General features: G+C 40.2%; 1 protein-coding gene and 1 pseudogene across 1 annotated transcript in view; both read left to right on the forward strand.

Annotated features, from left to right (window-relative positions):
• NRXN3 (neurexin 3) overlaps positions 1 to 16,063 on the forward strand; it is a 1,605,778-nt gene that overhangs the window by 438,637 nt on the left and 1,151,078 nt on the right. The gene's annotated exons all lie outside the window — the stretch shown is intronic.
• Positions 11,338 to 11,446, forward strand: LOC120619933 (uncharacterized; annotated as a pseudogene).

Consider the following 16,063-nt stretch of genomic DNA (forward strand, 5'->3'; position numbering starts at 1 on the left):
TCATCTTTTTAAAATTCTAAACATTAGAGTTCAACATATGAGACAACAGTAGTAATTGTACTATAAATTGACACCAATTGCAATGAGAAAAGACCTTCTCTCCTTCCCCTGCCTCAGATTGCACATCAGGATGTGCTAATTAAAGCATCTGTCTCTCTACAGCTCCCATTATCAGACATCTTAATTTATTTACTTATTAAAAAATAAGAGTATTTGTGCTTCGTTGTTTTTCCCCTTTATTTTACCTTCATTGTTACATATTAAGTGATTTCGGCAAAATGAATAGATAAAATAACTACAATTAAATATAGTTCTTATTTGGTATGATCCTTTCCTTCTCTGGCATTGGCAGTTCTTCTAATGACAATGACCTTGTAATTTAAAACATATCCTAGGGATGTCTGTTCTTCATTTTGAACTGCTTTGAACACACACTGGTCGAGCAATAATCAGGGTGAGAATTGGTGGCAACTGATCCAAGCTTTTCCTATAGGATAAAGAGCAAGATACCTTTTCCAGGATAGGTCTTCAGGGCCTCAGAATGTATCATTAGTTGTGGACCTTCTCCTTTCAGTAATAATCTGGAGTCAATACTTTGCTTCTGTTCCAAATGGCATTGGGAGCCCCAGCCTTATTCATCCAGAATTTGGCAACAATTTGACTTCTTATGTGTTCAACTTGGTGATAGTCATTCACTTATTAATTCATTCAAAAAAATGAGTTGAAAGAATATGTTAAGTCTCTGAGAGCTACAGTCATGGAATAGAAAGAGCCTGGAATGAGCTTGGATGGACTGAAAGTCCTTGGGATCTCTGGTCATATTGGAGGGTTTGTTTAGAGCGAGTAAAAGATAAAGTTGGATAGTTAAATTCCTCAAACTGTAGATGTTACCATCTACATCTATGTCTGTCTGTCTTCAGTCGGTCTGCCTGCCTGCCTGCCTGCCTGCCTGCCTGCCTGTCTGTCTGTCTATCTATCTATCTATCTATCTATCTATCTATCTATCTATCTATCTATCTATCTTTCTTGCCCCTTTCTTCTGTTTTTGAGTAGTCAGAGGCTGACTTTTTATTTACCTCTTGGGACAAGGTCGTCTTACTGTCTAAAGTGTAAGATGTAAAAAGTCTTAGGCTGTGAGTACATTTGACCTCAGGGTCCTATGTGACTGTGAACCAAATAGCTTTTCTTCCACCCTTTGAATGATACCTACTTGCCCCTAGTAATCTATCCTGAAGCTGGCTCTGTACTGTTCACCCTCTCTACCCACTCTGCCTACTTCCCAACTATTGGTTTAGAACATGGTTAAAAATATCAACAACACTTTTTTTTTTGGCCTTTCCCACTGAGGGGTCAATGTATAGCATTTCCAACATATCCCAGGGTCCTGTTATCATCTTTCATGTTAAGTCTGTGGATGTAGTTTTTTAGTAATTTAAGAATAATCTAGGATGTGGCTCCATAGTGTAGTAGTTAGCATGTCTGCTTTACACGCAGAAGGTCCTGGGTTTGCACACCAGGTGGAGCCACAGACTATGCCCTGGGTGTGCCAGAACCTGGGTGCGCCAGGGCCCCCAAGTGTGCTGGGTGTGCCAAGCCCTCAGTGAACGCCGCAAGCATGTGGGAGGAGACGCCCCAGCTCTTAAGGGGAAACGGCAACATCCATGGGTCGGCGGGGTGGAAGTGGTGTAGCGGGGGAAATTAAAGAGAGAGAAAAAAAAGAATAATCTAAGGATGTCCTCTATCTCAGTGACAGAAATGGAGTTGGTATAGTGCCTTGGATATAGAAGCTATTTTCCTGAGGCCTTGAAAAATTGTTCTTGTGGCCTACTTCATCCTTCTGTAAGACTGATGGTCTAAAAATAGAAGAATTTTAGGCTTCTGCTAGAATTGTCTTTTCTGCTATTTCTTTAAGCAACAACAAACACATATACATACATGTGTAATGATTATCATTTATGTCCATCACACAGTAGATGCTCAATAAATTTTTCTCTCCTTCATTTCTTCCATCTGTGCCTTTAATATAATACGTTAGAGTATACTGAGTGCCTATGATGTGGTAGACCATGTCTCCACATCATGCACTCAGTATACTCTAACGTATTACATTAAAGGCACAAATGGATGCTAGGTGCAACACAGAAAGGTGCCTCATTTCTGTCTCATGGGTATGGGTGATAGACCAGTGGGGGTCACTGGATTCTCTTCCTTCCTGATAATCATTGGGGTTCTTGTAGATGCAGCAGGTACTCAGTAAATTTTGCTGAATACATTTCTTTAGAACCAAAGGGCATTCGCCTCCTCCAACCAGCCTTTGCACATTATTTTTGTATAGATCATTATATAAAATAGAGATGTCCAGTGTTGCCCCTTTTCAAAATATTCCTTGACCTTTTCTTACGGGGATTGACTATCATTGTTGTTATTTCCTGTTCTTTTTATGATGCTTATTTATGCATTGTTATTTTTTTAATTTGAAAAGGAGAAGTTTTGATGAAGCACACTTGGGACTGGGGTGTAGGGGGGACGATGAAAAGGGAAAAAACGAAGGGGTGTCTTGTAATTTTAGAATCATTTAAGAAAGACAATTCAGACCTTGTTGATATATACCTACAAAAGGAATTATCTGAAGATTTAAACAAAAAAGCCTGACTTAATCTCTCTTTCTCTCTCTCTCTGTCTCTCTCTGTTTCTCTGTCTCTCTGTCTCTGTCTCTGTCTCTTTCTCTCTCTCTCTCTCTCTCTCTCTCAATGGCAAAAGGTTATTTGTGTTTTTGTTCTTAATACTTTTAAAATTAAAATGATATAAGCAAAAATAAAAAGAAACACAAAATTTATAAAAGCATTTTTTATACAGTGTAAAAATATTCAGATGTTTACAGAAGCAACATGAAAGTAAAATCACCTCCGCTGCAGCTCATTCTCTAGTGTGGTAAAATTTTTAAATGTTTCTGGTCATTTTTCTTCTGTTCTACAGTAACTGGGATTCTAGTACTCTCTCTTGATTTATGAGACTTATCATCTTTTGACTCCTTGCTGGATGGGATTTAGAGCCACATCCCTAAATGCTCCCTTCCGTTGTCACTCCTTTCTAGAATTCTGTCAGTCATACTATTACTAACCCATTATTAAGGTATAGTAAAACTCATATCTGTTCTCTAAATGTAGTTAGGTTTTCCATGTCTTATAGTTGATTCTAAAAATTTGTTTGGATTGAGTTCCTACTGTTCCTTTTTTCATTCATTTATTTGTTTATTCATTCAACAAATATCGAGTGCCTATTTTTGTGCCAGGTGTGGGCCTATGTGCAAAGCATATGCAAGTGTTCACAGTACTGTGCGCAAAACAATTGAATAAGTTTTGGGCAGGAAGAGACACAAAGTGCATACCTCAGTTATGTTTCCAAGAATTTTCTATGAAAAGATTTATATACAAGTATGTTGTATTATTGTTTAGGGTGATAAGTAGGGTAATAAATACCCTGGAAATTGTTTAGATGCCTAAAAGATTGGTAAACATTAAATAAATAATGCAATCCACATGTGATGGAATCACAGCCATTAAAAATCAAGTTTTTGATAAATATTAAATAACATGACAGAATGTTCATGGTTTAATAGTCTAACGGAAATAAGGGAAACAATATAAAACTGGATCAATGAGTTTTTAAGATTTTAAAAAGATGATAGATACAGGAAGAAATATCACCAAGTGGAAATGGTTTCAAGTCTCTTTTCTTAATACCTACTTCCTGCTATTGTCTGTTTTCTACAGTGAGCAACTGTTGTCTTTATACTATGCAAAACCCACCCCATTATCTACACAAAAATTAAAAGTAACATTGTCACTGCCCTCAAGGAGTAGATTCTCAATCTGATAGAAGAGACACATTTAAACAAGTCATCATAATGTATGTCAGATGGAGAAAAATCAGGTCCCCAGAGTTTATATAGTGTCGATGGGATCTGGACATCAGAAAAGACGCCACAGGTAGCATTCAAGAAGTGCCATGAAGACACAGTAGGATTTCTGCAGGCAGAGGAGAGCATTGGTGAGAGGTGAGCTGCCTGAAGTTGCTGAGATAGAGTGTAGATTGAAACATACAGAAAGGAATCAGTCTGACAGTGGTTTAATGGCTTGTGGAGAATCCTGGATGCTTTGCTGAGGAATTAGAATTTAAGGGCTATAGGGAGCTATGGAGAGGTTTATAAAGAGAGGTGGACTTGAGCTATGACATTAAGATGCAGTCTTTGGAATCAGACAAGCCTGGAATCAGAATCCCAGCTCTGCCGGTTTCCAGGGATATGGCACTTAACCTTTCTCATCATCCGTTTCTTCACCCACTACTTGGGGGCAAGGAAATCAGCTTTACAGTGTGAACATGAGGATTAAACGAACTGATACAGAGTTTCTCATACATGAATAATGAGTAGATCTTTTTTAAAACTAAAAAGTGTTGGCACTGCTTCACACCCTAATTTGTGTTAAATTATTTTTATGATGACATTACTTTAATGTTTACAAAAATAAAATTTGTTTTAAATTAAGTTTAATGCTCTGCTATGGGTATAAAACCAAAACAAGTTTATACATTACAAGCAACAATACAAAAAAGCAATATTACTTTAATGTGACCAGTTTGTAATCTATATGAAAATAAATCTTCATGGACGTTGTGAATATGGTACCATCTTCCTCGGCCAGGTCATTTAAAGTTTGACCTTTTCCATTCTGTCTGTGCTGTGTATTCATTCCGTTCTCACCCTCACTTTTCCCTATGCCAGACCCCGGGAAGTACTGTTTGTGTAGCGCACAGAGGCGTGTATTGGGTCCCCCTCTGTTCTTTCCTCACTGGCCCATGACTGTTAATATCCTATTCCTGGCACCAGTGCAGTCATGAACATACATGCAAGTGTGAGCACTGAAACTGCGTAGTAGTACTCAGCTATGAGGGAGTCATCTTGATGATTTTTAAAATATTGGTATGAATATTTAGTACACACACACACAATTCTCACTCCTTCTATGGTTCTATACTTCCTCTTTGTAAGAATATATTTGTATATATCTCATAGAAAGCTTATCATTATTAATGGTAGTTTTATTACGGCTAAAGATTTTTATACAGCAAGTACATGAGTTAGCTATTAGTGTGTAACAAACCACCCCAAAACCCAGTGGTTTAAGACTACCAGCCATTTATTATCTGTCATGAGTGCTGGGCTGGCTGGATAGACCTTTTTATCTGGTTTGAGGGGACAGTGGCTCACTCATGCGTCTGTGGTCGCCTGCAGATAGGCCAGTTGGCTTTGCAGGTCTTGGCTGGGCCCTCTCGCTCTTTGGTGCCTTAGCTGAATGTCTGGGTTTTGCTACGTGTGGTCTCTCATGCTCTGGTAGGTTCGCCTAGGATCGTTTTTACGGTAGCCTGGACACATTCTTCTGGCGATCACAGAGAAGCAAGAAAGAGTAGATACATGCAAGGCCATTATTTCTGCTGCACTCTATTGACTGAAGCAAGTCACACGGCCAGATTGATAGGTTGGGCACATAAACTCCACAGCCTATTTCTAGGTGAGAGGAACTGCAAACTTGCTATTCAGAGGATGTGGTTACAGATAGGTATGAAGAATTTGAGCTATTTTTATAATCAGTCTGCCCCAGTAGATAAGAGGTTGGGGTACGGAGATCTATTAGGAAGTTCTACTAACCTTCTTTGTGAGAGAGGGATACTGCCTTAGGAGGGAATGGATCTGTGACATGTTCTGCCAGTTCTTGGTGTGGGAATGAGGAAGAAGGTAGATGCGAAGATGACTCCAGGGATCCCTAGCCTGGGTGACTGAGAAGATGATGAAGCTGCTAACTGAAATAAGACATTCAGTAGGAAAAGCAGGGTTCATACTGGGGGCACGAGAACAGAAGAAGGTCAAAGGTGGAGGGAAATAACTTGAGTTTGACTTACTGGAGCTCTTCCCATAAGGAGAGCCCTTCCCCATCTGGTAGCACATTAAAATCACCTAAGCAGCTTTCAAAAAATACAATTGAGTTTCATCCCAGACCAATTAAGTTTAAATTTCTTGGAATTGGATCTAGTGTTATTTTTTAAAATATATTCCTGGGAAATTCTGATGTACAGACAAAGTAGGAACCATAATCTGGATCAATGTTCTGCCCATACATTAGAGTCACCTGGAGATCTTATACCAGATACCGATGCCTAGGCTGCACTACCAGAGAGTCTGTTTAATTGGTGTGGGATAAGGACTAGAAAAGTATTAGAAAAACAAAATGTCTTTCTGGGTAAATTTAATGTGTAGCTACACTTGAGAACCACTGACCTAGATAGTTAATTTTCACTGTGAATAATCAATGTTTTCAGGTTGCAAGCCATGGCAAAGGGGCACTGTGACAGAGTCTCTGTAAGCTCTGGGCAGGCTCAGAATTAGCATGAAATTGCTGGGTGCCAGCCAGGGCAAGGGGACAAGAGCAGTCAGAGGATGAGACCAGAAACTTCAGTGACCCAACCTAGATCAACACCTGGTGCCTGAAGCACAAGGGCTTCTCAGGGTTAATCCTGTTTCAAGGAGAGATGTGGAAAAACCTCCCTGAAAAGGTCTGGAATGTCAGATGTCATGATGCCATCTGATGTCCCTGCCCTCTCATTCAAATTTAGTTTTCTCTCTAGTAACACCTAGACAATGCAGCTTCCATCATTTTTTTTTTTGAGGTGAATTCATAATGTCTTAGATCTCAGTATATGTTTTCCTTGATTGCAAACCAAAAACCAGCTGTTTCTTGAGTTCATCCCATTCGTCTAATCTTCGACCTTGTCACAATTTAGATAATTCCTGGACCTTCTTTTTGTTAATATCTCATAAATATTTGTAGACCAATTATCTGTCTGTAGGCAGTCACTGAGTCGACAACAGATATTTAATTTTTTTTTCATGTTCATATATCATTCTTGGCAGAGCTTTACTCATTTGGGGGTTTTGGCTGCCTTTCTGACTTCTAGTTTATATTTGGCCTCCATAAGCCTCATCTATTTTGGGGAAATATTTAATTGCATAATACGAGTCGCATCCTGTTAGGTATGCCACTGATAATGTCTTCGAGTTCAGGGTTCTTCAAAGTGGGCATTGGAATCACCTTAGGGTGGAGGAGAGTTTGTAAGAAGGGAACATTTCTGAGTCTCACCCCAGATCTCTGAGAATAAGGCTCAGGCATCTGCAATTTTCACATGTTTTGGGGGGAATTCTTATACGTGCAGTTGTTATTGCTAAAGTTATTACCTCAGCATTCTGCTTAGGGAAGAAATCAGACAAGTCTGTTTGTTTTCGGTGGGAGAGGCTTTGCTCCTCAAACCTCTTTTGTAATCAAGACATAGACCTTTCCTTAAAGAGTTTTTGAAGATATTCTACACTAGGAATAACCATTTTACTTCCATTTTGACTATCAGTGGGGTTGATCAACACACAGAGATTTTATTGTGTACAATCGACACATCTAAGGTATATGCAAAAGGAAAAGGAAAAAGAGGATCGGTGAGTACAGGAGATAAATTCTGGGGCAGATGAGAAGTGGAGAGGGAGAGGAATTTAGAAGCCTGTGTGTAGAAATGGTCTAGTGTCATCTATGGCAGTGCCCAGTGACGTTTTACACCTTGAAGCACTTTACGGTCTACCAAATCCTTCTACATGTGATCCTCGCACTGGTCCTGGATTGGCTAGACCAGGAGGGTATTAACACCCCCTTTTCACGGATAAAAAAACCGAGACTCCGGGCAGCTATTTGCCCAAAATCAGTTAGCTACTTGATGACAGAAACAGGACTAGAATTGATCTTAGGACTTAATCCTAGAGCAGGATTCGTCTGTCTTTCCTAACCTGTACTTGGTCTGCGCACCTTAGACTTGTTCTTCTTGCTTCTGTTATGACGAAGCCTTCTTTCTGGTCAGTGTCTTTTTTTGTGACACAAGGTAGAGTGGTTCTTTGGGGAGGTTCATGGCATTGCTGTGAGTAGAGTGGGTGTCCTTGAAGTCCTTTGAAACCCACATCATAAAGTCAACAAGCTCGCCGAGAGAGCTCATGCTACCTGTTATAAACAGAAGTGGTCTGTGCTACCTCAGTGTCTTCGTTTTTCCCTCTCTTTCCTCTTCCACTTTTCTCCCATGCATTTAACACAATCACCAAGAAATGCAGTTGTAGCTCTGGGTTCTGAGGAAGCTCCAAGTCACGTAGCAATGACTGTCAGCAGAATTAGGTCTAATGGAGTCAACAAGATGGATCAAGGTCCTGGGGTCACCCTCTGTACTCCAGTCCAGCAGACCTTTCCTTGATCTAAATCATTGTGTCTGAAGGTGTGTAGAGCCTGCTCCCACCCCCTCCCACCCCCATTTTCTTTCTTTCTTTCTTTCTTTCTTTCTTTCTTTCTTTCTTTCTTTCTTTCTTTCTTTCTTTCCTTCCTTCCTTCCTTCCTTCCTTCCTTCCTTCCTTCCTTCCTTCTTCTTCTTCCTTCCTTCCCTTCCTTCCTTCCTTTCTTTTCTTTCTTTCTTTCTTTCTTCTCTCTCTCTCTCTCTCTCTCTCTCTCTCTCTCTCCTCTCTCTCTTCTTCCTTCCTTCCTTCCTTCCTTCCTTCCTTCCTTCCTTCATCCTTCCTCCTTCCTCCTTCTCCCTCCCTCCCTCCTCCCCTCCCTCTCTCTCTCTCTCTCTCTTTTCTTTCTTTCATTCTCTCCTCCTCTCCCCTCCTCTCCCCTTCCCTCCTTTCCTCTCCTTTCGAGTAGGCCCTTTTGCTTTAGGTCAGAGTTGGTATTGATCCTTCTGTGACTATAATAATTAACCTGGGTAGCATGCTTTAATGTTTACAAGCTTTTCATCCCTATTTATCTTGATTATTACATCAGGTGATATAGATAGTTATACTATCCAGGCATGATTATAATAGTCTAGAAATACCTGTATAATTCCCTAGACCTGCCATCCCTCCCCATGAAGTATTAAGGTAAATGTATGCACAGAGGGGGTGAAACAATGCAAAGGAACCACTCATTGTTAGGTAGGGGTTAGGCCCCAAACACTGAGCAGGATTCTAGTCAACTAGACTGCATCACACGGAAAACCTGGGAAGACCTGAGCGACCTAAGAAGCCAAAATTACCTTCCTGATTTTACTGCTTTGGTGAGGGGAAAAGCCAGTCCCCAAGTGCCTGTTGAGAAGCCCTAACGAAAAGGAAGTGGATGCAAAGATGGGGCCTAGGCCTTTCCGGGCTGGAATTTTGGAGCTTTGTAGGAAAAGACACACATCAGAAGAGAAAGCCACAAAGAACCGTGGCGAGTGAGGAGCAGCCCCAGGCCTGACCTTACTTCTTGAGGGTGAGGAGGATGGACAAGACCTCTCAGTGATGGAAAACCCCAGCATTAAGGGCCAGCAAACTAGTTTTTTCTCTTCCTTGGGCACGGCCTTTGTGATTTGGAGACCTGCAGGGGGAGGGCACACTAGCCCAATCAATATGACTTGCAGCTGTGTTTTTGCTGTGAGGAAGTTTAGGGTCAGTTAATTCACTTATTCAATCAAGGTCATTTGTTTAGTGAGTGGAGGAGCCAAGATTTGAACTTTTTGAGTTTGGCTTTAAGCCCTAGGGATTTTTCCACTGTACTACCCGACCTCTACCAATCACCATCTCATTCTTCTATGGAGACTCAGTTCTGCTCCCCTGGGCTTCCTCTGGCAGGACCATCATCATTAGAACATTAAAAAGAACCCCCAAAATGTATTTCCTGCACTTAAAATCTATTTGCCCAAGGAAGACATTAACACCCGTGGGGTTGTCTGGCTCATGGTTTAGGAAGCCTCTGGTTGCAAATGGAGATAACGCTGCTAGATGGGGCTTAGATCACATGTGTATTTCATCTCACTGTTTCTCCTTGAACGCTCAAATGATACAAATGCCCATGCTGTCCCCTTAAAGAGGTGCTGGCGTTTATTTTGAGAAAAAGGCCTATTTTAAGCTAAAGGACAGGGGCTCCCTGTCCCACTGCTGTGCCGGCTTCTTTCCACTCTGCATTCAGCAAAAATTAAATATTCTCTAAACAATAGGTGACTCAGCCTTAGCTAAATCTTAGGTGAAATGGATTTAGCAAGCAAATAGAGAAAATGTCTTTTTTTTTTTTTTTTCATTTTTCCTAGTCCTGTTTGATAATTCTCAGTGCTCGGTGCTTCTTTCATCCAAAGATCTGTAATTAATTAAGCTTCACAACTCCCCTGGCAGGTAGAGAAGTACAAGGATGTTCATTTAAAACCAATCCTGTTTGATACAGTAGGGCTGTTACTAAGGCTCTTTAAAAGAAAAACCTCTCTATTGTGAAACTTTCTTTTAATAGAGTAAATTGAAGGAGAAAGGAACAAAGTAATTTTGCCTGGCATGCTTGCTCAGTTCTGGCCACAGAGAGTCCTGAGTTTGGGGCTCTGATGCCATCTTGGGTTACACGAGGTATATAAGCTATTGCTGCATAGCAAACTATCACAAGATGCAGTGGCTTTAGACATTATCTCACACAGCCTCTGTGGATCAGGAATTCGTGAGTAGCTGAGCTGGGTGGTTTGAGTAGCAGTCAAGACATTGGCCAGGGCTGTGGTCATCTGAAGGCTCGACTGGAGCTAGAGGATCCACTTCTAGATGGCACATGTAGACGAATGGCAAGTTGCTGCTGGCTGTTGGCAGAAGACCTTTTCTTACCATGTAGGCTTCTCCAGAGGGCTGTGTTAGTGTCCTGATGACATGGCAGCTACCTCCCCCATAGCAAGTGAGCTAAGGGAGCAAAGGCAGAAATGGCAGTGTCTTTTATTACTTAGCCTTGCAGGTCACACTTTTGTCATTTCCTCAATGCCCTATATTGACTACACAGTTCAGCATTCTTCGTTGTGGGAGAGGACTACACCAGGGCATGAATACCAGGAAGCAAGAACCTGGAGGCTGGCTAATGTGATGATATATTAAGCATGAGTTCATTTGTGATATTTCTGGAGTATCCTTTGAAAAGCCAACTTAGAGGACTAAACATCATGCATTTGAAAAGAAGAGAGAGTAAGAGGGAATAATGCAGTTAACTTTAGAGTTATTTGTAGGTTTAGAATAAATCACTGCCATTATTCATATGCATAGGTAAGTGATTAAGCCTGTATTGAAGTGTATAAGACTATGGCAATGCTTTCATCATTAGGAGCTGGATACTAATTTGTCCCAGACCTTACATTGGATTGCTGGTTCCCATTGTTGATCTATGGATCAGCGTTGTGTCAACTGCTTGGAAGCAACTGAAATGTTTTTTAAAAATACAGATTCTAGTCTATGGCCATGCCACCCTGAACACGCCCGATTTCGGAAGCTAAGCAGGATTGGATCTGGTTAGTACTTGGATGGGTGACCACCTAGGAATACCAGGTGCTGCAGGCATAAAAAACAAACAAACAAACAAACAAACAAAAAAACCCACACAGATACTAGGTCTCTACTCCTAGGGATACTAAGTCAATGCATTCTGAGTAATGGCCTCTATATTAGGCAGTGGTAGCCTCAAATTATGATGAGTGAGAATCATGATTAACAGTGGTCATATTGGTTTGTTTAATACACACACACACACACACATACATATATACATGATCTTTTTCTCGGCTTTAGAAAGCCAACTCGATATTGGGGACCCAGTGGCTAAAGGCTGGAATTAGTGGTTGCCAGCGTTGTTTTCGTGCCATATTGTTAAAAGGGGCAAAGATAGTAGAAAGTACCCATATTGCAAGGGCTGCTAGAGAGACAGACAGACATGGGGTTGCTGACCAACAGTTTGAAAGGCTGTCATAATACTATAGCAACATATGCAAAGACTTATTGCCATGTAGAGAAATACTGTCATATCCTACATAAGTCTTATCCAACGGTTCCCAAACATTAGTATCTAGAAGAATCACATAGAGAGTGTTTTAAAATGTGGATTAAAAAAAAAAAAGTGGATCTTAAGGTTCACCCCTGGGATTCTGATTCAGTGGGTCTAGCATACCCCAGGTAGTTTTAATATAAGTGATATGGAGACCACACTTTGAGATACACTAGGCATAACCTAACTTAACTGCAATTTATTGACTTTGTGTCTATTTAATCCCTAGGAGCAAGAGTTCAAACTATAGAGTGGCTGACATAGAAGGGGCTGCTTTATAGAGTTTATATGGATGATACTAGGCGAACTGCTGGTGTGCATGAGTAGTACTGTGAGGTCTGGACAGGTGTGGAAGGACATTTTATTACCATTATTTTTGTAGAAGTTTGCCTTCCTCCAGAATGATAAACTGTTAGAGGTAGAATCTATATGTTTTTTGATTTTGCAGTTTCCATAGAGACAAGCATAGTGCCCTTCCTGCAACAGGCTTGCAATAGGTGTGATATCGCACAGGAGTAAGTTTATCGAGGTGGCCAGGAATTCTGGGTGAGAATTAATCCATTGCACCTGGAGCGTGTTGCATGTTGTGGTGACTGCTTTGTGACTCCTGAAGTTGAGTGACTCTGGGGATGTGGCCAAGCTCTCCTCTCACTTGCTGCTTCTCTCTTCTAAGTGTCTCCAGGTGGGTGGTGATAGTGAAGCAGTCATGGCATTAATGACGGTCTCCAGGTTTGTGACTTTGGAGAGTGAAATTGGAATAAGAATGGAAGAGTTGAGTAGAGGACAGCCAAAGCCTACAAATCACTGCTAATGAAGGACAAGGCAAAAAGAGAATGTTTCAACCAGGTTGAACACCTCTGCTTTAATCAACTAAGAACACCTGGGTATGCCAGGGTGGCAGAAACAGACAATAACAGGGTCAAGAAGACACTCAGTGGCAAATAGCAAAGCAGCAAGCTGCTTGTGCATTGTTTAGAGAAGATGAAGGAAGGGAAGAAGCATGATAGGATTCATGATATGACTACCGACTTCATTCAACAATAATTTGAGTTGCTACTATGTACTAAGACCTGTTCCAGGTGCTAGGGATATTAGAGTAAACCAAAGAGACAAAAAAAGCTTAGATTTTAGCTGAAGAGATAACTAATGAATAAATACATAATAAAATGGCATATAGTGATTAGTGCTAGTAATAAATAATAAAAAGCAGTGGAAGGGAATAGATACTAAAATTAGAATAAATATCACTCCAAAGCAGACTGCTTTGATATGGTAATGATATTAACAGTTATTATTTTAGCAAATTCATTTAACTAATATTTAATGAGTTTATATACCACACACAGTGCTGGGCAATGGAGATATAGTGGTAAGGCAAGGCGAATTTCCAGATTTTATGGTGCTTTTATTTCCAGAGCAGGAAAAAGGCCCTAAATAATCAAACAAAGATACATAAGAAACATATAAGACAGTGAATTAAGACAAGGGGAACTGATAGAATGACTGGGAAGGCTATTTGAGTTTAACTGAGGGAATTTCCAGGGAGATGATACTTACAGTGAAGTCTGAATAGCAAAGAGGAGACTGCTCTGCAGAAAGCATCCAAAGCATCCCAGGTCGAGTTCAGAGGCCCCCAGGGCAAAGGCCCTGATCTCTGCAGGTCCAGGAATAGAAATAAGGCTATCGGAGCTGTATAAACCTGGGGCAATTGGGAGCCTGATTAGAGTAACTAAGGACAAAAATAACCTTCTTTAATAAATATGACTTTGAGAGCCTATATAACTACTAGAAAACTATTTTTCTTTCCATTTAAATATTGCCTCTCTTCCAGCAGAGACAAGTGTAACATTTAAATCGATCTATTTGTAACATGAATTACTTCCTGTAATTAGGAGAAATTTGGAGAAAAATCCAAAAAGCAGGGCAAGCATTATTATAATAAAATTTTATTAAATAGTGTAATTACCAAAAATATTGTATGTCAGTATGTTAGTTACTAAGAGTGTTGACTCGGGTAGTAACTGGGAATTCTTGGTTACTATTAGTCTCCTGGCCCGTTCATCTTCCACACCACCTTCGACGCAATGCTTCTTTTCGGGGCTGGTATTCGAAATCTCAAGTGTACTTTGTGGATAGCTTTCCAGCTGCCCGAACTGCGGAGCAGCCAGGGAGAGCCTTCCGCCTTTGGTTGTCTCCACTTCCTCTTCCTGACTGCTGCAGTCTCTTTAATTCCTGTCTAAAGAGTAGGTTTGTGCACACTGGTCTCCTCTCCATCTAGGGTACGTGCATCACTCAAATCCTCTCTCGTGTCTCTGGGGAGCATATCAATCGTTTTTTCAGGTGTTCACATTTTTTCCTTTTCTCGGTTGCTTTTCCAGTGCTGTCTAGAGAATCACTCCCCGCACCACGGGGTCCTCTTCCCCTCAGTTAACCATGCAAGAGATTCTGCTCACTCATCCTCTACATTTCACACTTCCCTAAAGCATCTTTCTATTTATACTGGTTACAGAAGTTGGAGTGAAGATCAGGTGGGCAGGCTGTGTTGCGTAGAAATTTACTTATATGCTAAAAATGCAATGAAAATTTTTCAGTTTCCTGTATATTTGAGTGTAATGTCTATTCTCCAAAATACACTTATTAACTTTCACATTATGAATCACTAAGCCTTATGCTTCTCCAAAGAAGGGAGCATGATTTCTCAAAGTGCAGTATTGTTTTTAGAATGAAAATTTAATGTTTCACGACCAATTCAAATCATCTTTGAAATTCTACACTACCTCAGCCTTGAGCAGCTTTAAAATGCAAATGCTACCCATAGGAACAAATGTCTTGTCAATTATTAAAATTAAATTTTAAGATTTGTGATGGTTTCTATAACAAAAATGTTTAAAATTATCTTAGAAATAGTTCTTAAATTCTAATAATAATTAAAAAGGACAAAAGCAGAGATTTGAAGACAATAACAAAAGCAAAGATTAAGTTATAAAAACTAAAATGTATTTAATTTTTACAGGCATTTCAAGGCATTGCATTAGAAACCTTAGAATAGGGAGACAGGCATGTGCTCACGTTCTCTCTCTCTCTCTCTCTCTCTCTCTCTCTCTCTCTCTCTCTCTCTCTCTCTCTCTCACCCTTGAGTCAATATGCTTTCTGATCCGTAAGAATGAGGATCACCTTGCTTATTGAAATTAGAAACAGGATGCTGATCTTAGTTTTGCTTTCTAACTTGGAGAATGTATCTGAAAAGCCAGAATAATGATTAAATGTTGCTGATGTTCTATAAAATAGGTGTAAGGATAGTCAAATGTTTATTGTATTTCTGCTGTGTGCTTTTTGCCCAGAATGGCCCTGTGAATGTGAAGGATATAAAAGAACTAGACGGTATGCTGTCTGCCTTTGAGAAGTTTGTCAGTGAGTTGGAATGATAAAAAAGACTTTATAATACACAACTCAAAAACAGTACATGCCAGTATCTACCCAAGCACTAGATAGCACAGTGCAGAGATACAAATAATTACAGCAATCGACTGAAAGGAAAATTATTAATATTGTGAGGGGTCTACATGGAATGCTTCATGAAGGAGGAGGTGTTTAACTAGACCTGGAGGGAAATACAGGATTTGGCATCCTTTTCTTTTTAGTGCAATGATAATAACTAATTTTTATTATAATGATTAGCTGTCTGTTGGCTCAGAGATTAGAGGATGGAAAAGCATGACAAAGCCACAGGGTAAACCCACTATGTTTTAAAGGTCTTTTAAAAAGGAGTTGGAAGAAAGAGAGGCTTTCTAAGAGCCTAGGCTTGGGGAGAAATGTAGGAGGTGCTGAAGAGAATTAATGGGTAATGCGTATCATTTTGTACAAAGTAACCTTGACACAAATGGGGCAATTTAAAAGAGGGTAAGTGACTCCCAGCCCACACACCCAGGTTGATGGAGGAAATAATCATGGGGTTGATGACAGATTGGAAAAAGAAGACCTAGGGTAGCTTTCCCCCCTCCATTATGTGTTTCTCATCTAGAGGTAGGGAGCTCATAGCTGAAAGAACATTTCAGAAATTCAGCCCTTTTTACTTTCAAGTAATTTTCAGTAAGTAACTTGATCTAATAACAAATTAGATGCACCTCTCTTTTCCC

The sequence above is a fragment of the Pteropus medius genome, unplaced genomic scaffold (genome assembly GCF_902729225.1).
Source record: "Pteropus medius unplaced genomic scaffold, Ma_sr-lr_union100, whole genome shotgun sequence".
NCBI classification, from domain to species: Eukaryota; Metazoa; Chordata; class Mammalia; order Chiroptera; family Pteropodidae; genus Pteropus; species Pteropus medius.